A 21,984-nucleotide genomic window follows, 5' to 3' on the forward strand; every position below is an offset into this window, starting at 1 on the left:
TTCTATTTAGTTTTAAAACTGTGCACTTTCCTGCCTGTCCTCGACACCACAGCTAAACAGCTGTCTATGTCTAAATGGCAACAATTTTATCTCTTACTGGGGCAACTCAAACACAGCACCCTCCCCCTCTGGTTGTAACTGTTTCTTCTGCTGAGGAAGCTCAGTCAGAACCAAAGTTTCAAAACGGCACTTCAGCTGCTTTTCTCCATGGCAACCGGATACCTCTGTTCTATCTACTAAGTTACATTCTGCAATAGAAACATTTCCATACCTCGCCAGGGCAGAACAACTACCTTAGTTAACTCTTTCTTATCTCTCACTTTTCTAAGATTAAAGTAGCCCCCAGAAACACCATGACAGTCTTTCTTTAGATCTGTGTTTACCCTTAGTGACCACAAAACCTCTTTCTCTTGGTAAGTACTATTTTTATTACTTAAAATTTTTTTAGTCCTATCCACATTCCCCCATGCTTAAAATCTAATGTTGACCTCAACATTCTATCTTATTATTCTATCTTATTTTCAATTTTATTTTTTTTTAAATATCATATCCATTACTTAAATAAAATTAAGGTCTAGTTTTATATATATTTTCTAAATAATAATAATCACTGTGTATTTTCCAGCATCATACTTATTCATGACACATGTGTTACAAACAAGAACCTTATGTAAAAATTGATTCTTAGACAAAGCTCTATAATCATACATGTATGTATCACCAGCTTAGCTCTGCTTATTAATAAGGATACAAAGTAGTCAACTTTATTTCTATACATTTTTAATATAAACAATAGTTTTCTTGTAAATATCTTGGTACTTTTCCTTTTCCCTCTCTCATTGACTTTCTTACTTCTATTGACTCAGTTTCTTCATTATCATCAATTCTTATATTTTCTTCTATAAACATTTCTGTTGGTTCCAGTATATCTAATCTACTATTAATTACTGGATCTTCAATAAGACACCAAAGTGTTTCATAACTTTCTTCTGGCTTTTCTATAGTTTCTAACACTTCTAAATCTGTATTTTCATCAGTTAACATTTCTTCATCTGGCGTAAATGGGAATGGGCACAACTTAATATCATTTCTATGTACTTAATTTATAAGCACTACCTTCAGGTTCTAATATATCTATTATAACATAAGGTTGTTCTTCCCATGTATCTTGTATTTTATACCGGCCTCTGTGTTTTCTGTTTCTCAATAGAACCAAGTCTCCCATTCTTAACAATGTTACTTTAGATCTCTTGTCAAAATGTCTCTTCCGTATATCAAATTTATTTCTGGAATGTGACGCAGCTATCTGACAAGCCTTCCTCATTTTTTTATGTTGCTCCAGTACCCAGTCATCCAAGTTTCTATTATCTTCTAAGTTTTCTACTTTTGACTGTAGATCATGGGGTAGTCTTGAATCTCTTCCAAACATTAAATAAAATGGTGAATATCCTGTTGATGCATGAATATGACTGTTATATGCGAAAACTAATTCTGGTAAATATTCAACCCACTTTCTTTTTTTTTCTGATGATAATGTTTTTAGCATATCATGAAGCGTACAGTTAAATCTCTCACAATGTGGATTTCCTTGAGGATGGTAAGGCGTTGTTCTGCTTTTAGTAATATTATACATTTTACATAATTCTTTTATTACTTTTGACTCAAAATTTCTACCTTGATCTGAATGAATTCTACTTGGACATCCATATATTTCTATCCAGTTCTTTACTAATGCTTTTGCTGTTGTTATTGCTGTCTGGTTACTAGTAGGTACTGCTACTGTGTAATGTGTAAATACATCTGTTAGTATCAAAACATTTTCTATTCCATTAGAACTTTTTTCTAGTACTGTATAATCCATTGCTAATATTTCTAATGGATAATTAGCTTCAAAATAGTGCAACTCAGCTCTTTCTTTTGGGATTCCCTCTTTTGACAATGCACATCTTTTACAATTTTTTATCCATTTTTTCACGTCTTTTCTCATCTGTGGCCAGTAATAATCTCTTAACAATTTTATTGTGTTTTCTGTCTCCATATGTCCTGCTTTGTCATGTTTTACTCTTAACAGTTCTTCTCTAATTTCTTTTGGAACCATAAATTGGTATAGTAATATTCCATCTCTAGGGTTTTGTATTACTCTGTACCACAATTCCTTTTTTTGTTTTAACCTCTGTCTTTGCCTCCAAAGCAACTTTTCTTCTATTGTCCATTTACTTTTATTAGGTTTATCTTGATCTTTCAGCAACAATATTTTTTGTAAAGTTTGATCATTCTCTTGTAATTGTTTCAGATCATAACATGAATAATTATTTTCAATTTTACTCCTTATTCGCTGTATCTTTACTCCTCTATGAACTGTTTTATCATATAATAACTCTCTTACTTGTTTAGGAGTAATACATAAAAAATCTTTTCCTGTATCTTCTAACTCTGCTTCTTCATTTTCTGATATTCTTGATAATGCGTCTGCCGCTCTATTATTAACACCTGGTTTATATAATATTTCAAATGAAAATTCCGCTAATTGAGCCAACCAACGTAGTTCTATTGCTTGTATATTGGCTGTATTTAAATAACGCAGTGGATTATGGTCAGTTCTTATGGTGAAGCTCTTATAATATAAATACTCTCTGAATTTTTCAGTTACGGCCCATTTTAATGCTAATAGTTCTAATTTAAATGCACTATAATTCTTATCATTTTTTTCTGATTTTCTTAATCCTTGGCTGGCATAAGCTATCACTCTTTCTTGACCATCTTGTTCTTGACTCAAAACAGCTCCCAGTCCTTTTGTACTTGCGTCAGTTGTTAAAATGAATGGTTGATCAAATCTTGGATATGCTAAAATAGGTGCAGAAGTTAATTTTACTCTGAGTGTGTCAAATGCTATCTGGCATTCCTGTGTCCATATAAAAGGAACATCTCTATTAGACTTTCGAAGTTTGCCCATTATTTTATGAAATGGTGAAGCTATTTGTGCGAATCCTGGTACAAATCTCCTATAATAACTAGCAAAACCCATAAATTGTCTAGTCTCTTTCACTGATTTGGGAATTGGCCAATTTTCTAGCGTTTTTGTTTTATCTAAGTCAACCGTCACTCCTTGTTCTGAAACAATATGACCTAAGTATTTAACTTCTTTACATAACAATTTACATTTTGATGGCTTTAATTTCAGGCCAGTCTCTTCTAATTTTGTAAATACTATATCTAGTCTGTTCATATGTGTTTCAAAATCCTTAGAGAAGATCAATATGTCATCCAGATATAATAATAATATCTCAAATACGTAGTCACTTAAAACAAGCTCCATCAAGCGTTGAAATGTAGCAGCGGCATTGGTTAAGCCAAATGGCATTCGGGTCCATTCGAATAATCCAAAGGGTGTCGTTACTGCAGTCTTTTGTTGGTCTTCTTTCTTCATTGCTACTTGAAAATACCCAGAAGTTAGATCTAATGAAGAAAATATTGTGGCCTGGCTCAATGCATCCAGTGCCTCATCAATCCTTGGTAGGGGGTACGCATCTTTTACTGTGACACTGTTCAGTTTTCTATAATCACAGCAAAAGCGTATGCTTCCATCTTTTTTTTTTATTACTACTGCAGGAGATGCCCATGGACTTTTGCTTTCTTTTAATACACCTAAAGCAACAAGGCTTTTTACATGTTGTTTAAATTCCTCAAAAATATGAGGTGACACTCTCCTATATTTTTGTTTAATCGGTGTGGATAATCCTGTTTCTATACAATGTTCTATTTTGGTTGTATAACCAATATCCGTATCACTATTTGAAAATACTTTTTGATGTTTTTGCAACAAATTTTTTAATGTTTCTGCTTTCCCAGTCTACCTTTATAGGAATATTTATTTCTTGAGTAGTCTTGTCATTTGAAACAATTTCAGTTTTACATTGTCTCACTTGTACAGAATTTTCAGTATCTTGGAATTCTAATGGTACTAATGTGTTTATTTTTTCTGGGATAGTTACTTCTGCTATTCTTACTCTTGGAGATAATCTGATAGTCCTTGTTCCAGCATTCAACATTCTTATCGGTACAATTCCCTTCTCGTGATTCACTAATATATTTGCAATTAATAATTCAGTAGGTAATGAAGCAGTTTCTGTGGATGCTACTATCACTGGAAGGTTTAATTTTTGTTGCAGCTGATTACATCTTCCTTGCACAACTTTTTCAGACAGTGGTGGTAATGATAAACCTTGATTTCCTAAAAGCTTTACATACCCTACTTTTCCTGGAACATGTTGTGTAATATTTGCCCAGATCTTATGTATTCCATTCTTTCTATTTGAATTATCTGTTAATTCTGATAACCCTTTAAATATTTCTACCAAGTCTTGTAAGACATTCATCCCTAAGATGCCTGGTATAGACGTACCAGTTTTTGTTTGTCCATTTTTATCATTAATTATAAATACACATTTCTTAGGTAACTCCTGTCCTAAACAAAGAATATTAGCTTCCATGCAGCCAATTACTGGAAGTTCTATTCCATTCACTGTTGTTAGTTTATCCAATTAGTTTTTTCAATTTTACTATTTTCAAAATGTTGTTGAAAAAAAGAAGCGCTGATAGTAGTAACTTCAGATCCAGTGTCTACATAACAACTGGTTTTTACTCCAGAAAGGATAATATCTATTACAGGACATTTGCCCAAAGCTGCCTTTTTCTTGTTATCTAAATTTGTAATTTCTGACTCTTGAAATCGTAACACTGAAGTACTAGGTGATTCATCAGAAGAACTTAAATTCTGTGTGGGTGTTTCTTGTTTTCTTACATGTGTCTTTATTGCTGGGTTCTGTTGTATCATATTTCTGTTATCAATTTGTCTGTTACTGACTAATTTTTCACTTCTACATTGTCTAGCTATATGTCCTGGTTCTTGACATTTGTAACAGATTAATTCTCCTTGTTCATTTCTAAGAGGTGGCCTGTATAATATTCTAATTGTTTATTATTATGTCTATCATAATCTGTTGTTCTATAAGAACTTATAGATCTACTTTGTTTCAGTTTGTCCATCTCATCTAAACGCTGTGTAATTTTTTCTTGTTGTTTATTTAATGTTTCTAACATTTGTGTTACTTTTTCTAAATGAGTTACTTCTGTGGTTGGTATTGATCTTACCGCACCTTCTATCTTATCCTTCGTCAAAATTCTTAATGGTTGTCTGTTCATCTGATGTTCATCTTCTTCAGCCCAAAACACAGCTGCTTGTAACAATTCTGGAAAACTTAATTCAGGATGATCCATTAATCGCTGTCGCATTTGTCTTCTTAAGTTATCATCCCTAATACCCACAACAAATCTATCTTTAAGCATCCTTTCAGGATCTACAAGGCAATCTTCTTCACGATTTATTGCTCTCATTAGCTTTTGCTGTAAAGCATACCCAAATGTTCTTAAAGTTTCACCTGGTTGTTGTCTCCGTATATAGAATTCTTCTAAGCGTACACTCACAGGTACCTTATCTCCATATATAGTTTTCAATCTATTAAATAAGTCTTGCAATGTTCTTAGCTGTATCTTAGGCATGAATCTGATAGAGTCTCTTGCTTGCCCAATTACATGGTCTCTTACCACTTCTAGTTGGTCTTCTTCAGGTATTCTTAGAACTTTTAATACTGCTTCTGTTCTCTCTATCCAGTCTTCTACTGTCAGATCTCCTGGCAATGCTGGTACACCTGCAAAATCTGGAATTTTTTTTATCTCTGGGAAGATACATGGCTGTAGTACGCATACCTTCTGAGGGTCTCTCCTGTAAAGATCTTAATACTCTCAGTTCTGCTTCTTGAGCAGCCAGTTGTAATCTCATTTCTTCTACATCCATTGTTACTTATAAAGTATAGGTATTGGTACTATATAAGAAACAGAATACACAGATGACTCCAAAATATTTATTTTTATTCTATGATATCTTGAAGGGTAAAAAATTTAAATTTAATTTGACCCTATCCTGCTCACAGCGCCAAATTTTCACATATGTAAACCACCTTTACTCGGGTTACCCTCCCTTTTTTTATATATACCCAGGCCGAGGGAAGGATTTGGGTAACCTTGGTGTTAATAGTAAAGAGGCATATATGAAAATCCTCTTTCCTTATCAGGTACTTTATAAAGGATAGAGTGAAATACACTCTATCACCTGATCAGTTATACTCCTGCCGATTAGGAGAGGAATGAGGTAAATTAGAAAAAGGATAAAAGCCAAAGTTGTGATTATTATTATCTTTTACCTTAGGGGATAGGATAATCTCTATCCTATCCCCTCTGTCGCTTCTTTTCTAAGCTGAAGACCCCTAACCTGTTTAATCTTTCTTCGTGAGGGAGCTGTTCCACCCCTTTATCACTTTCACAGCCCTGCTTTCTACCATTTCTAGTTCTGTTTTATGTTTTTGAGATGGGGCAACCGGAAATGCACGCAATGCTCGAGGTGTGGTTGCACCGTGGATTGCTACAGATTTATTATTATACTCTATGCTTATTTTACATTTCTTTCCAAATCATTCCTAAATTATATATATATATATATATATTTTTATCACCGCCATGCAGTGAGCTGAGGATTTAATAATGGTAACAGATTACTCCAAGATTCTTTTCCTGGGTGGGGAATCCCAGCACTGTGCACCTGTAGTTAAGATTTTTTTTCTCTGAATTTTAGATACCTGGTCCACCAGTCTCACAAGGTCCTTTTGCAGTTCCTCACAATCCACTCGTGTTTTAACAACTTTGAATAATGTTGTAACATCTCTAGATCTGATCACCTCTCTCTTGCACCCTTTTCCATGGCACTCTGATTTTTTTGATTTGCTCTTTTTTCTTAGGGCAAGGATGGGGCTTACTTTTTATGCTGCCATATTTTTGTTGTTCTTCATTTCCTTCCCCCTCCTCTCTCCAGCCTCTTCCTTCACGTAGCCTCTTCTCGTAGCTTCCGTGTCCTCCCCCCGATCAGAGTGATTCCTCCTGGCATTGCTCTGCCAGTCCTGGATCTGCTGCTGGGGCTCTGCAGTTCACATTAAACATTGCATGCCAGCAGCACTGATCTAAGGAGATGCTTCAGGACTGCCTTTAGGGAAGAGCAGTGCTTGTTGTGGTAGTTAAATGTGGGGTCTTTGTGCTTACTGAAAACCCTCTGCTGCCGTGCTCTCCTAGCAGCCTAGTCCATGAATGACCCCAATAGCTTCCCGCTTTTTGAAGGCAAGCTGATGTAGGGATGAGGTGGAACATATGCATCCAACCCAGCTGCCTCCTTTTTTGCTGCTGACCCACATTCCAGGTTCCTTTTAAACCCCAAGTACAGTGTGCCAGCCACTAGGTCCCCTCCATCTCCCCAGCTACGAGGTTTGGTATGGTTGCACCTCTCATGCACACTTAAAGATGGCTCAGACTAACGCTGGAACTGCTGGCCCATGGCTTTTGAAAGTGCAAAGCATGGAGTGCTTGAGCAGTAATGTGGCTGGAGCAGTGGGGGTGGGCTCTTCGCCGATCTGATAGAGGAGAGGATGATGGGAATGGAATATTGGGCAAGAGGAAGTAGCAGGGATGGGTTCCTTCATGCATCTTCCTTTCTGCAGCACACTGGCCTGGGCTGCAGTGCTAAATGCCAAGCATCTGGACATTTCCAGCCATACACCTATTTTCACCCTGCATTTTCTCCATCTTCCTTACATTTGATAGGATGTTTCGTCTGTAAATGCTGTATGTTCCTTTTTCAATATCCATGTCCATTCTAGAGTTAGTGTTACGCTCCGCAGCCGCAGACGGCTGTGACCACTGCTGCTCACCTCTCTTTTTACTGCTTTGGCTCCATTGGGCAAACTCGTGGCCTCAGCCAGCTACCACAGGCCTTCCGGCCTCTGTTCCCGGGCCTACTTGAGCAGCATGAACGCTGCCGACCGCCATCTTACCCTCTGGGTTCCCTAGGCGCACGCGCTTTCCGACCTGCTTTAACCATGTCATGGCGGGAACCTCAGGGGTGTCCCCAGCTGGCGACTTGGCAACAGGTTCACTTGCTGTATCTACCTACTCTATCTTTAGCGTTGTTCCGGTTCCTGCTCCCGAGGTGAGAGATATTGGGTATCCGCTCCTCGGGGGCCCTTCCTTGTCTCTTGGCTATCCGCTCCTCGGAGGTCCTTTCACTCGGACTCCTGCCTGCCTCGCTTCCCAAGGCTTTCTTCGGAACTTCTACTTGTCTTCAGTTGCCGTGGGTACCACACTGCAGAAACCCTATTGTGATATCTACAAGGGAATCCTCTCCGGTGCACCTCGCTCTGTGGACCATTACCATGAGTCAATAGAGGAACCATCTCTGGGTCTACCCTGCTCTATGGATCCATGCCATGATATTGCTAGAGGAACCCTTGCTAGTGTACCCCGCTCTGCAGACCACTACCATGACCTCCCACCAAGGAACCCTCTTGTGTACCATCTCTACTGACTCAGTGTAACTTCAGTGACTGTACTTTGTCCCGGCACCCCCGCTCCTCGGGTAGTGCCGCAACTATTGCCGGACTTCAGTCTTCCTAGCTGAGTCTGACGTCAGCATCTGCTCTGTCTCTCTGTGGCCTGCCTCCCGGGGTCACCCTCTCTCTCTCCTTAAGAACATAAGAAAATGCCATACTGGGTCAGACCAAGGGTCCATCAAGCCCAGCATCCTGTTTCCAACAGTGGCCAATCCAGGCCATAAGAACCTGGCAAGTACCCAAAATCTAAGTCTATTACCCAAAATCTAAGTCTCTGCTGTATTTCATCCCGCAGCTGAGATTCCGCCTCCCGATGGTGAGGCTCAGCGGGGCTCCTTCTCTGGGCGGTACCACCTCTCGCCTCAGCCAAAGGGTCCACATACTTACAGATCCTAACAGTTAGATTAAGGATGCAGTTCTCAAGGTGGTGTATCTGTCTCCTAAGAAAGGCCTAGGGATTTTCCTATTTGCTAGGAGAGACCATGCCTAAAAAACCCTTGATTCATATTTCAGTTCTACAAAATATTTTTTGATTCACAAAAACGTTCCTGTTCATTTTAATAGCATTTCTGCCATACTCCTAAGTCTATAACTTCATATTTTTTGTTTCTTTTTTTAAACAGAGCATTTAAGATGCACTTGACAGAAAAGAATGGAAATTAAGCTTCCATTTATTCATTAAGATATTGAGCAAAAAGAAACAGTGCAAGTCTTTTCTCACCAGTCTATAATGTACTTTAACCTCTTTCTAGGAGGACAAGTGCATTTCTAGAGCTTGAAGAGTGGCTTCACATCCATGACCTTTTGAGGCCTGGCATCTTCATTGTGATAATTCACAACTAATTGTTGGGAGCGCCTCGGGCACTCAAGAGCATGAGCCCCCATGCCATGACACGACCAACACAACCCCAGGGCTGACTGCGGTCCATGCTGCTGGTGGGCGAGCACATCTGGGCACGGGCTGGCAGAAACAGGGACACTCTTGGATTCAAAATAAGAACACTTGGATGTCCAACATGCTCCAGGAACTAAGAACTAGCAACCCATGCTGGTCTCTGGGGTAGCCCTCTGGTCACTTTGAAAGCCTTTCGGGCTGCTGCTTGGAAGCAGTTTGAGCATGAGGACAGATGGAGGCAGAGGACTTGGAAATGTGGACAAGATGCTGGAGACTTGGATGGAACACTGGAAACTTGGACATAGTTTGAAACAAGAATATGGCTTGAAACAAGAATATGGCTTGAAGACGGACACAAGGCAAGGGCTCAGGACTTGGAACAGGCAGGAGGCTGGAACAAGAACTCCAGAGACCAGGAACTCAGAACTCGCTTTGGACTCAGGAATTCAGATTAGGAACTTGGAATAGACTCTGAAGACTTGGATGCAGGAACGAAGACTTAGACTGGATGCAAGAACAAAGATTTCGACTGAAGACTTGGATGTAGGAACCAGTAGACCATAAACAGAAGACTACATGAAACAGGAGACCTTGAAGGACCGGTAACCACAGGACATCCGGTTACGAAGCAACCAGGAAAGTGGCAGTGGCCTTTTTAAAGGCCTGAAGAAATGACATCATCAGGAGGGGCCTCGGGGATTTTCCTGCTGCAGTCCCTTTAAATTTTGAACAGGAGTGCATGCGCCTAAGGAGGATAGGAGCAGCAGCAATGTTCACCGGTGTTCCAGGCCGCAAATACCAAAGGTGGCGGCATCTCTCTGCCGCATGGTGTCCAGTGGCATCTCTCCTGCCGCGGAAGCGGCTGTGGCTCAAGGCTGCACAGGAAGCAAGAAGCAGCACTACCGGCATCGGGAGTCGGTGGCATCCAGGTGAAGTCAGGAAGTGAGTCAGGCCACTCGCGGGGCCCTCCCATGAGTGGTACACTAATGCGCAATCTGTCTATTTGGAAATGGGCTGAGAACTATTTCAGAAAGACCTGTCAACAACTCTCAAACTATATTCGTTTTTCCTCAGGCTCAGATAGGTTTTTGTTGCACTGGTCCTGAAGACCTGCCAGGTCAGCCTGGATTTTAGTATACTCCTGAATAGGCATGAGAGTGTTTCATATAATGAAAACAGTGTATGCAAATCTCTATCTCATGCATATAAGTAGACTGAAAACCAGACTGGCCAGGCAGGACCCTAAGGAACTGGGTTGAGAAAATTGCTAGGCTACATCTCATTTTTCTATAATTTGTCAATTAAGAGGAATCGCATGTCCTGGCATTGCGTTGTTCTTATAATAAAGTGGTTGATAAATATATTCTGTGCCGTGTGGAAATTTCTGAGCCGCATAAGCCGCTGGATAACTGGAAATATTTGGCGTGTGGCTCTTTATTTCTTGGACTGCAAGAAACAGACTTGTGAGGAGATTTATCTTTGCCGCATGGCGATTTACTCCTGTTTGTAAGTTTTTGTATATCTTTTGACTCTCACAGTCCCAAACTTTCCCAGATTTTCTTAAGTTGTAGAAAATTAATATTAGAATAAAATAAAGCTTCTTGGCCTCTTTAACACTAAGATCAAGTATAAGGTCTGAACCATGAGCTAGGGCAATGTTTCCCATTCATATCCTGGAGGCACACCTATCCAGTTGAATTTTCAAGTTTGCCACAATGAATATGCATGAGATAGATTTGCATGCCCTGGGTCTCCAATTTATGCAAATCTATCTCATGCATATTCATTATGGATATCCTGAAAACCACCCGCAGATGGAGTCAGCACAAGCTTTGAGGGGGCGTATCCATATATACTACTACCCCCTCTGCAGGAGTTCAGTATCGAGTATATCAAAGCCCGAGTAGAAACCCCCGAAGGATCAAGTTTGTGGAAACAGATAATGAAAACAATTGTAACCGCAACAAGTAACTGCAAACATCCTACCAACTTGTAGGGAGCTGTGAAAAACAGCGAAAAGAAACAACTGTGAAGACACAGAACACTGCGAGCAAGAAGCAGCGCAGAGCTGAGCAGGATCAAGAACCCAAACGCGGTGGGCGTCTGGACTGATCCATGGTACTACAGGAACGAAAATTAGCAGGTAAATAATAATTTTCTTTTCCCTGTACGTACCTGGATCAGTCCAGACAGTGGGATGTACCCAAGCTTCCCTAAATCGGGTGGGGTCCTGCGAGGCCTGCTCGGAGAACCTGCTCGCCAAAGTGTCCAGAGACCGAAGAGGCGAGGTGCAGACGATAGTGCCTCGAGAACGTGTGTAACGATTTCCAGGTGGCTGCCCTACAAATTTCCTGCGAGGATACCGAGCGAACCTCCGCCCAGGAAGCCGCCTGAGAACGTGTAGAATGCGCTACGATTCCGGGTGGGGGAGTCCGACCCGCCCCAATGTAAGAAGCAGCAATGCCGGCCTTTTTCCATCTGGCAATGGTAGCCTTCGAGGCCTGAGACCCCTTCTTAGGACCGGCCCAGAGTACAAAGAGATGGTCAGAGGTTCGGAACTCATTTGTAGCCTCCAGATAGAGGCGCAGAGTGCGCTTGACATTCAAGAGACGTAGAGACTTCGGCTCTGAGGAAGAGAAGGACAGCAACTCCACCGTCTGGTTCACATGGAATGCAGAAACCACCTTCGGAAGGAAGGAGGGAACAGTGCGAAGCGAAACTCCAGAGTCGGAGAAACAGAGATAGGGCTCTCTACACAACAGAGCCTGCATCTCCGAGATGCGTCGAGCGGAACAGATGGTCACAAGAAATACAGTCTTGAGAGTGAGATCCTTTATCGTTGCGCTGCGCAGCGGCTCGAACGGTGGTCCCGACAGGGAGCGAAGCACAGGTTAAGACTCCAGGAGGGACAAGGGTCCCGTAACGGAGGACGCATATGCTTGACACCCTTGAGAAAACGAGCAATGTCAGGATACTGTAGAAGAGAGCCCCCATCGCTCAACAGCGAACCAAGGGCGGCCACCTGAACCCGTAGTGAATTATAGGCGAGCCCTTTTTCCACCCCCGCCTGTAGAAACTGAAGGATCTGAGGTACAGAAGCCTTAGCGGGTCTCGTGGCCTGGCTGGTACACCACAGCTCGAACACCTTCCAGACTCGAACATAGGCCGATGTCTTTCGTGCCCGCAATAGCGTGGATACTACCGCCTCCAGGTAGCCCCGACGCCGGAGGCGGCGCCTCTCAAAAGCCAGGCCGCAAGACAGAAGAGTTCTGCCTGCTCGAAAAATACCGGGCCCTGATGTAGGAGCTGGGGGAGGTGCCCCAGCCTGATTGGCCCGTCGATCACCAGCTGTAGCAGGTCCGCAAACCAGGGTCGCCTGGGCCATTCTGGGGTGACGAAAACCTCGGTCCCCTGATGGCTTTCTATTCTGCGGAGCATCCTGCCCACCAGGGGCCATGGTGGAAAAGAAAGATATGGCGGCCACGGGAGGACCAGGGCATCCACTCCCTCCGTGCTCTCTCCGGCGACTGAAGAAGCGTGGAGCCTTGGCGTTGAGAGCGGACGCCATCAGATCCAAGTGGGGGGCCCCCCACCGATGGATGAGAAGTTGCATTGCTTTGTCGGAGAGAGACCACTCTCCGGGTCCAGCAGTTGACGACTGAGGAAGTCCGCCTGGACGTTGTCCACACCGGCGACGTGCGAGGCCGCTAGCCGGACGAGATGACGCTCCGCCCATTGCATCAGCAGCGCCGCCTCGAGCGCGACCTGCGGGCTGCGCGTGCCTCCTTGTCGGTTGATGTAGACCACGGTGGTAGCGTTGTCCGATAGGATTCTGACTTCTCGGTTCCGAAGAAGCGGGAGGAAATGTCGCAGAGCTAGCCGGACCGCTCTGGTTTCCAGACGGTTGATTGACCACTTCGCCTCCACCGTGGACCACGTCCCCTGCGTGGCGCTTCGATCGCAGACTGCACCCCAGCCTGCTAGACTGGCATAGGTGGTCACCACCACCCAATTTGGCAGATCGAGGGACATGCCACGGGCCAGGTTCGGCGGATCCAACCACCAGCCCAGACTGTCCCTGGCATTCTGTGGGAGCGGGAGAATCATCTGATAGTCCTGCAATACTGGTTTCCAACGGGAGAAGAGCGCCCACTGTAAGGTCCTGAGGTGCGCGAAAGCCCAAGGTACAAGGTCGATGGTGGACCCCATCACTCCCAGGAGTTGCAGGTAGTCCCAGGAGGTGGGCTCTGGTAACGCAGAGAACCGTCGTGTGTGATCCCGCAAGGATTGAGCTTTGTCCTGGCGCAGAAAAACTTTGCCCAGTAGGGTGTCGAAAGTTGCCCCCCAAAAAAAACCCAAGCGTTGCGAGGGCATGAGGGAGCTCTTGGAGAAGTTCACTACCCATCCCAGGGAATGTAGAAACCATACTACTCGAGTCACCGCTGAGCGTCCATGATCGAATGACTTCGCCCGGAGGAGCCAATCGTCCAGATAAGGATGAACCAGGATGCCCTCCTTCCGGAGAGCTGCCGCCACAACTACCATGATCTTGGTGAAGGTGTGCAGCGCCGGCGCCAATCCAAACGCGAGAGCCGTGAACTGAAAATGCTGGTCCAGAATTTCGAGGTCTCCGCTCTGGGTATGCGGGCGGTGATGTGCAGTTCGCTTGCCCAGCGGGCTAGTCTCCTTTGGGTGCAACAACTCCTCACGTCTCAGAACCTGCCGTCCGATGAGGCTGCCCAGGCAGATCGGCTAGAAGCCGCAGTGGCGTATGGGGCGGACGCCTCTTACGACCTTTTTCGGGTCCTCACAAGATCCATGGTTTCGGTAGTGGCAGCACGACGACTACTGTGGCTACGCAATTGGGCGTCTGATACGTCCTCTAAGTCCAGTCTGGGCTCTCTTCCCTTCAGGGGCAAGTTCCTCTTCGGGGAGGATTTGGACCAGATCATCAAGTCCCTGGGGGAGAACGCTGTTCATCGGCTGCCGGAGGATAGGTTTCGACCATCCAGAGCGTTTTCTTCTTCTCGGACCAGAGCCAGAGCGCAACGGCGCTACAGGGGCTACAGACAGACGGGCTCCCGGCCATCCGCCCCCAGGTCTCAGCCCTGGTTGCGCGCCTTCCGCGGGCATCGGCCCGCACGCACTACTCCCGGAACCGGGAACCCCTATACCAAGTCTTCACAATGATGCCAGTCTCGCCCACTCCCCTGTCCCCAGGATTGGGGACCGACTAACGTATTTCTAAGCGGAGTGGGCACGGATCACCTCGGACCAGTGGGTCCTGGATACCATAAAACACGGCTACGCATTGGAATTTGTCCGCCCCCCGCAGGGAAGGTTCATCTTTTCCCCCTGTGGCTCGGACCTCAAGAGAGGAGCGGTGCAGCTGACTCTGGACAGACTCCGGGAGATAGGCGCTACTGCGCCCGTGCCCTTCGGAGAGGTGGGTTCGGGCCACTATTCCATCTATTTCGTCGTACCAAAGAAGGACGGTTCCTTCCGGCCTATCCTAGTCCTCAAGGAAGTCAACAAATCCCTTCGAGTCGTTCGGTTCCGCATGGAAACGCTCCGGTCAGTGATTGCGGCGGTGCATCGGGGGGAGTTCCTCGCCTCCCTGGACTTAACGGAGGCCTACCTGCACATTCCCATCCGCCCGGACCACCACAGTTTCCTTCGTTTCAAAATTCTGGACCAGCATTTTCAGTTCACGGCTCTCGCGTTTGGATTGGCGCCGGCGCTGCACACCTTCACCAAGATCATGGTAGTTGTGGCGGCAGCTCTCCGGAAGGAGGGCATCCTGGTTCATCCTTATCTGGACGATTGGCTCCTCCGGGCGAAGTCATTCGATCATGGACGCTCAGCGGTGACTCGAGAAGTACGGTTTCTACATTCCCTGGGATGGGTAGTGAACTTCTCCAAGAGCTCCCTCATGCCCTCGCAACGCTTGGGTTTTTTTTTTTTTTTTGGGGGCAACTTTCGACACCCTACTGGGCAAAGTTTTTCTGCGCCAGGACAAAGCTCAATCCTTGCGGGATCACACACGACGGTTCTCTGCGTTACCAGAGCCCACCTCCTGGGACTACCTGCAACTCCTGGGAGTGATGGGGTCCACCATCGACCTTGTACCTTGGGCTTTCGCACACCTCAGGACCTTACAGTGGGCGCTCTTCTCCCGTTGGAAACCAGTATTGCAGGACTATCAGATGATTCTCCCGCTCCCACAGAATGCCAGGGACAGTCTGGGCTGGTGGTTGGATCCGCCGAACCTGGCCCGTGGCATGTCCCTCGATCTGCCAAATTGGGTGGTGGTGACCACCTATGCCAGTCTAGCAGGCTGGGGTGCAGTCTGCGATCGAAGCGCCACGCAGGGGACGTGGTCCACGGTGGAGGCGAAGTGGTCAATCAACCGTCTGGAAACCAGAGCGGTCCGGCTAGCTCTGCGACATTTCCTCCCGCTTCTTCGGAACCGAGAAGTCAGAATCCTATCGGACAACGCTACCACCGTGGTCTACATCAACCGACAAGGAGGCACGCGCAGCCCGCAGGTCGCGCTCGAGGCGGCGCTGCTGATGCAATGGGCGGAGCGTCATCTCGTCTGGCTAGCGGCCTCGCACGTCGCCGGTGTGGACAACGTCCAGGCGGACTTCCTCAGTCGTCAACTGCTGGACCCGGAGAGTGGTCTCTCTCCGACAAAGCAATGCAACTTCTCGTCCATCGGTGGGGGGCCCCCCACTTGGATCTGATGGCGTCCGCTCTCAACGCCAAGGCTCCACGCTTCTTCAGTCGCCGGAGGGAGTGGATGCCCTGGTCCTCCCGTGGCCGCCATATCTTTCTTTTCCACCATGGCCCCTGGTGGGCAGGATGCTCCGCAGAATAGAAAGCCATCAGGGGACCGTGGTTTTCGTCACCCCAGAATGGCCCAGGCGACCCTGGTTTGCGGACCTGCTACAGCTGGTGATCGACGGGCCAATCAGGCTGGGGCACCTCCCCCAGCTCCTACATCAGGGCCCGGTATTTTTCGAGCAGGCAGAATTCTTCTGTCTTGCGGCCTGGCTTTTGAGAGGCGCCGCCTCCGGCGTCGGGGCTACCTGGAGGCGGTAGTATCCACGCTATTGCGGGCACGAAAGACATCGGCCTATGTTCGAGACTGGAAGGTGTTCGAGCTGTGGTGTACCAGCCAGGCCACGAGACCCGCTAAGGCTTCTGTACCTCAGATCCTTCAGTTTCTACAGGCGGGGGTGGAAAAAGGGCTCGCCTATAATTCACTACGGGTTCAGGTGGCCGCCCTTGGTTCGCTGTTGAGCGATGGGGGCTCTCTTCTACAGCATCCTGACATTGCTCGTTTTCTCAAGGGTGTCAAGCATATGCGTCCTCCGTTACGGGACCCTTGTCCCTCCTGGAGTCTTAACCTTGTGCTTTGCTCCCTGTCGGGACCACCGTTCGAGCCGCTGCGCAGCGCAACGATAAAGGATCTCACTCTCAAGACTGTATTTCTTGTGGCCATCTGTTCCGCTCGACGCATCTCGGAGATGCAGGCTCTGTTGTGTAGAGAGCCCTATCTCCGTTTCTCCGACTCTGGAGTTTCGCTTCGCACCGTTCCCTCCTTCCTTCCGAAGGTGGTTTCTGCATTCCATGTGAACCAGACGGTGGAGTTGCTGTCCTTCTCTTCCTCAGAGCCGAAGTCTCTCCGTCTCTTGAATGTCAAGCGCACTCTGCGCCTCTATCTAGAGGCTACAAATGAGTTCCGAACCTCTGACCATCTCTTTGTACTCTGGGCCGGTCCTAAGAAGGGGTCTCAGGCCTCGAAGACTACCATTGCCAGATGGCTGAAGGCCGGCATTGCTGCTTCTTACATTGGGGCGGGTCGGACTCCCCCACCCGGAATCGTAGCGCATTCTACACGTTCTCAGGCGGCGTCCTGGGCGGAGTCTCGCTCGGTATCCTCTCAAGAAATTTGTAGAGCAGCCACCTGGAAATCGTTACACACGTTCTCGAGGCACTATCGTCTGCACCTCGCCTCTTCGGTCTCTGGTCACTTTGGCGAGCAGGTTCTCCGAGCAGGCCTCGCAGGACCCCACCCGATTTAGGGAAGCTTGGGTACATCCCACTGTCTGGACTGATCCAGGTACGTACAGGGAAAAGAAAATTATTATTTACCTGCTAATTTTCGTTCCTGTAGTACCATGGATCAGTCCAGACGCCCACCGCGTTTGGGTTCTTGATCCTGCTCAGCTCTGCGCTGCTTCTTGCTCGCAGTGTTCTGTGTCTTCACAGTTGTTTCTTTTCGCTGTTTTTCACAGCTCCCTACAAGTTGGTAGGATGTTTGCAGTTACTTGTTGCGGTTACAATTGTTTTCATTATCTGTTTCCACAAACTTGATCCTTCGGGGGTTTCTACTCGGGCTTTGATATACTCGATACTGAACTCCTGCAGAGGGGGTAGTAGTATATATGGATACGCCCCCTCAAAGCTTGTGCTGACTCCATCTGCTGAATTGGGGACATAACCCCAATTCAGGGGACATCCAATCAGCAGCGGAGAGGGAGGTTTAAATTTTACTACCTGCAGGCGCCGCTTCAGATTGTCCCGGTCCTCCGCTTACACTATTGCCGCCGTTGCTGCTGTGCTCCGAGGGAGTGAAGGCCTGCGCGATCGGCGCCCAGACCCGTCGGGGTAAGGCCTCCTTGTCTCCCCTCCCCCGGCGAGCCCAGACACCGATCGCGCCTCCAGCCAGCCGCGCCGCCCATCCTCGCGGCTCTGGGACCCGCCCACCACCCAGGGGACATCCAATCAGCAGCGGAGAGGGAGGTTTAAATTTTAATACCTGCAGGCGCTGCGCGCCGGCGTCGTGCGCCCCTTCGTGCAGCCTCTGAGTCTCAAGAAAAAGTAGATAATAGAAGAAAAAAAAAAAAAAAAAAAGTAACAGTAAGAAGGATATTCATCTCCTGACCTTAACCTCAGTCATCACCCCCTCCTTCGGCTGAGAATCTCCCGACTACAAAGGGAAAGTACCCGCCCTCCTTTTGACCAGAGACCCTCTCTGAATCACAATCCTCTTTCAGAAACCCATAATCAAACCTCCAGCATCCAGCAATCGGACTACACTCAACCTCCAGCTCCCTTCACTCGGACTACACTCAACCTCCAGCTCCCTTCACTCGGACTACACTCAATCTCTACCATCCATCTCTCGGACTTCACTCAACCTCCAGCTCCCTTCACTCGGACTACACTCAACCTCCAGCTCCCTTCACTCGGACTACACTCAATCTCTACCATCCATCTCTCGGACTTCACTTAACCTCCAGCTCCCTTCACTCAGACTACACTCAATCTCTACCATCCATCTCTCGGACTTCACTCAACCTCCAGCTCCCTTCACTCGGACTACACTCAATCTCTACCATCCATCACTCGGACTACACTCAATCTCCAGCTTACTTCACTTGGTCCTCTCTCAACCTCAACCTCCAGCATCCATCACTCGGACCCCCCCCCCTTTGTGCAGCCTCTGAGAACAGAACCTGCTTCATTGGCCACGTCTTTCTCCTTTCATATCTTGAAAAGAACTCAGTTTTTCATCCTCAAAATTGTAGGTTTACATAGGCAACAAGATTCAAGACAGCTGAGTTAACATCAACAATCAACATGCTAACTGGTTTCCCAATCCCCTTACATCACCATTTTTGCCATGGTTCATACTCCATTCCAATCATCAGGAAATTACGCAATCATCAAACTAAACCTCTACCACAACATTACAACCGTCAACAAAGGCTAATTCCAATAATGATTTCACCAATCACACAATTCCTGGGCCTTTCTCTTCTATCTCTAACACTTTTCAACGCACAATCGCTTTCGAAAAAAACACACATCTTAAATGATTACCTTACAGAAGTAAACCCTGATATCTGTGCAATCACAGAAACATGGCTTAAACCCACAGATATAGCTCTATTAAACCAACTACCTACTCAACTTTACAATTTTTTCTCCATCCCTAGACTCAAAAGAAAGGGAGGAGGTCTTTTCCTAGCATCCAAGAAAGAGCTAGGTTTAACTTTACAATATTCAAACATCACATCGAACATAGAGTTTGCAGTTTTTAAATCCGAGCATCTACAAATTGGACTATTCTATGCTCCTCCTGGAACTATAGACTCTGACCCTTCCCCGGTCATTGAACTTACCGCCAAATATTTCAACCCAGATAAACCTGCCATTTTATTGGGAGACTTTAACATACATGTCGACGCTTCACCACAAACAACAAACTGTGTTACCCTACTCTCATCACTCAGCTATATGGGTTTCACACAAATAATAAAAAGCCCAACCCACAAAGCAGGCCACACGTTGGACCTTATTTTCATTAATCAGTGTATCTTGCCCCCGGATTCACCCTCTTGTTTTCCTGTCCCTTGGACGGACCATCAAATTATTAACACGACACTCAAACTCTCAGGACATCCTCCCACTTCATTCCCAAAAACCACTATTCAATTCAGGAAACCCTGTTCCACAGACCTTCTCAGCAACCATCTCTCTAATGAATTATCTCAACTTGATCTCTCCAACGCTTCTACAGCCATATCTTCATGGTGCAACATCACCAATAAAATCGCTGATCTAACCTGTCCTTCAATCACCAAAGTAGTACAACCTTCGCCTGACAACAGGAAACCCTGGTTCACCACTGAACTGAAGCTGCTTAAACAAGAACTAAGAAATAAAGAACACACATGGAGAAAAAACCCATCCCCCACAACATTAGCTGTATACAAAACCACTCTCAATGCCTACAGGATCAACATTCTTAAAACAAAGAGAGATTTTTTCTCTAAAAAAATACATCATTTCATCTTTGATTCGAAAGCACTCTTCTCCTACGTTTCTGCCCTCACTAAACCATCCCCACCTACCATTCCAGATGATCAAGCTCTCAACAAAGCCTCCGAACTAGCTGATTACTTCAAGGAAAAAATTGATAAATTGACTGTCTCTTTCTCTTCATCTAGTTCTTCTACTCCATCTCCACCCAATACTCCACCCAAACTAAATACGACTCTAGAAACTTTCGAAACCACATCAGCTCTTGAGATTGAAAATATTCTCAAGAAAATGAAACCATCCTCTCATCCCTTAGACACAATTCCAAACAACCTCCTCATCGCTATAAGGAATACCATTTCAAAGCCAATTGCCAATATCATTAATTGCTCTCTTTCCCAAGGTCTAGTTCCTGACCAACTTAAACTAGCAATTCTTAAACCTCTTCTTAAAAAACCTAATCTTCCGGCCACAGATCCAGCTAACTTCCGCCCAATAGCCAATTTGCCAATGATCGCCAAAATTATGGAAAAGATAGTCAATAGACAACTATCAGAGTACCTTGAAGAAAACTACATTCTCACACCTTCCCAGTACGGTTTTCGTAAATCGTTAAGCACTGAATCCCTACTTATCTCTCTCACCGACAATATTCTAACTAATATGGATAAAAAACAACCTCACCTCCTTATTCTTTTAGATCTCTCTGCGGCCTTTGACACTGTCAACTATTCATCCTTATTACAAGGTCTGATAGACATAGGCATTAAGGGAACAGTACTCAGCTGGTTCAAGTCCTTCCTGGTTAATAGACAATTCAAGGTAAAGATAAACAACAAAGAATCACACCCGGTCCCAGCAAATCAAGGAGTCCCTCAAGGTTCCTCCCTCTCTCCAACCCTTTTCAACATTTACCTTCTCCCTCTCTGTCGACTTCTTAAAAATCTAAACCTAACACACTACATTTACGCGGATGACATCCAAATAATCATCCCAATCTCAGAATCCCTTCACAAAACCTTGATTCACTGGAATAATTGCTTGCAACTAATCAATCATCTTCTATCCAGTCTCAGCCTCATTCTCAACAACAACAAAACAGAGATCTTAATTATCAATCATGACGTTAATAACAATCTAATATACCCAGCTGTCCCACTCAATTCTACCACTCCTATTATTAATCATTCACCATATGTACGTGATTTAGGCGTCATGATAGATAATCAGCTTAACTTCAAAAAATTTATAAGCACCACCACTAAAGACTGTTTCTATAAACTTCTTGTCCTGAGAAAATTGAAACCACTTCTCCACTTCAATGATTTTCGGATGGTTCTACAAGCCATTATACTAACAAAAATTGACTATTGCAACTCACTCCTTTTTGGCCTACCAACCTCATCCATCAAACCCCTCCAGATGATTCAAAACTCTGCAGCTAGAATCCTTACCAATACGAATAAAAGAGACCACATAACCCCCATACTAAAACTCCTCCACTGGCTGCCTATTAAGCAAAGGATTCTCTATAAAGTATACACAGCAATTCATAAATCTATTTACAATATATCCCCACTCCACTTAAGCACCCAACTACGTTTTCACTCTTCAACTAGACCTATCAGAGGAGCTTATAAAGGCACACTCTATGTTCCTTCAACAATATCCTTACATCAGAAACGTACCATTTCTTTAGCAGGACCTGTCCAATGGAACATGCTCCCACCAGACATCCGCCTTGAGATCTGCTTTGCTTCCTTC

The 21,984-nt window shown here is 45.4% G+C and overlaps 1 protein-coding gene and 1 long non-coding RNA gene across 3 annotated transcripts in view; one reads left to right on the forward strand and one right to left on the reverse strand.

Moving 5' to 3' along the window:
• Window positions 1-21,984, forward strand: part of WSCD2 (WSC domain containing 2) — a 386,410-nt gene that overhangs the window by 69,255 nt on the left and 295,171 nt on the right. Inside the window, exon 1 of one of the 2 annotated variants that reach the window (XM_029571385.1) lies at window positions 265-413. The exons of the other annotated variant lie outside the window; for it this stretch is intronic. The gene's annotated coding sequence lies outside the window, so the exon portion shown is untranslated. Of the gene's footprint in view, window positions 1-264; window positions 414-21,984 lie in introns of those variants that run through there. 2 annotated transcript variants of the gene reach the window in all.
• Window positions 1-21,984, reverse strand: part of LOC115073165 — a 423,208-nt gene that overhangs the window by 23,877 nt on the left and 377,347 nt on the right. The window lies entirely within an intron of this gene.

The sequence above is a fragment of the Rhinatrema bivittatum genome, chromosome 11, assembly GCF_901001135.1.
Source record: "Rhinatrema bivittatum chromosome 11, aRhiBiv1.1, whole genome shotgun sequence".
NCBI classification, from domain to species: domain Eukaryota; kingdom Metazoa; phylum Chordata; class Amphibia; order Gymnophiona; family Rhinatrematidae; genus Rhinatrema; species Rhinatrema bivittatum.